This window comes from Fukomys damarensis, unplaced genomic scaffold (assembly GCF_012274545.1).
Source record: "Fukomys damarensis isolate Sample0158 unplaced genomic scaffold, DMR_v1.0_HiC HiC_scaffold_33, whole genome shotgun sequence".
In the NCBI taxonomy this organism is placed as follows: Eukaryota; Metazoa; Chordata; class Mammalia; order Rodentia; family Bathyergidae; genus Fukomys; species Fukomys damarensis.
Window position 1 is genome coordinate 18189293 of NW_022900945.1, and position 1510 is coordinate 18190802.

Sequence of the window (1510 nt, forward strand, 5' to 3'; positions counted from 1 at the left end):
TACACACACACACACACATACTTTTTAAATACAGAAAAAGCTAGTAGAGAAAAGGACTTATTTACATACCATTATAAACGTAATTCTGCTTCACTGTCTTTCACAATGCCCATAAAAACTACATAATCCACCACGTATTGGATTCTACAATAAATCTTTCAGATAGTTTAAAAAAAAAATTTTTTTTTTTGTGGTAGTGGGGATTGAACTCGGGTCCTTGCACTTATAAGGCAGGTCACCAAATCGCTGAGTTAAATCCCAGGACCTAAAACACTTTATTTGAGAGACAATTAGATTGAAACAGCTCCAGGGCTCTGGATTCCCACTTAACCAAAGTGCAACCCAATGTAAACAGTTAAGACAAAACTCAACCAGTCAAACCACCAACTAACCTCTAGGAGGGACTTTGCTCCAGGACTTACCCAAATGAGGCAAACACCTAACCACAGCCAACCCATCTCTTTGCTTTGCAGTTCAGTCTATAGAAGCCCACTACTGTTTTTGGATCTCTGGGAGTTGCTTGTGATTTGAGTCTTGACGGTTATCATGAATTGTTCTTTTCTCAAATAAACTTTTATTGGTCTGAAGTTTTTAAAAAGCAGATTTCCACACTGAGTAGCTACCAGAACTCTCACCACTTTTATTTCTTCTCCTAAACAATGTGTACTTGTGAGCCCTGCCTCCAAATTAATCTACATTAAGAACCAGGAATTGTTCCTATTTCTACAAAAGAATTGTTCTTTGAACTAAACCTGACCTCCCTGACTTCATCCGATTCCCGCTGCAGTTATTAAACTTCAACTAGGTGCCCTAATATAGCTTCAAAAGGGGTGTTTTGGTTAAGGTGCCAGAAGCCTTATAAACTGTTAGTTTGGGTAGGAGGAAAATGTACTGAAAGACCTATTTTTACCACCTTTCTTGGTGGTTCTCAGGCACCAAAAAGGACATGGCTACTAGCTACACTTTTTAAAAGGTAAAATAAACATTCTCTTTCACACACAGTCCTCAATTATCCCACCTTCTTTGCGTTTTACACCCAGATTACTCCTGGAGAGGAGGCAGGTCAAGATAAAAACGAGCTGGCCTTCAGAGACAGGTAGGTTTGAATCTGGCCAGCAGAGGCAGGCACTTTAGCCCGGAAGGCGTGGGGGGAGTTACTCAGCCTCTCCCAGCTGGTAGTTTCCCCATTTACAAACGGAAGAAAATCTGTAAACAGGAAGGCCCACAGCAAGCGATCATAGTTGGTGTTAGCACCTCAACCCCTGTTGGTAGGGCCCGGTTCCGTTCTAACTTCTCTCCAGCCATGAGGACCAGACCGCGATGGCAGGGGAGAGGCTCTGACCTCAAAGTCCGGGTGGGGTCGAATCTGGCGGCAGAGCTCAGGTTCTCGGCAAGGACAGTCAGCCCAGGTCGCCAGGCACAGCTTCAGCAATGCCAGCAGCCCCAGCGGCTGCAGAGCGACTCTCAGGGCCAGGCGCGGAGCGCTGCGTCCGAAGTGCGGCGCAAACAT

The 1510-nt window shown here is 44.8% G+C and overlaps 1 protein-coding gene across 1 annotated transcript in view; it reads right to left on the bottom strand.

The window, feature by feature from the left end:
* Positions 1-1416, bottom strand: part of Ctbs (chitobiase) — a 15864-nt gene extending 14448 nt beyond the window's left edge. The window contains exon 1 of the mRNA XM_033758198.1: positions 1343-1416. The gene's annotated coding sequence lies outside the window, so the exon portion shown is untranslated. The remainder of the gene's footprint in view (positions 1-1342) is intronic.
* Positions 1417-1510: the final 94 nt, after the last annotated feature.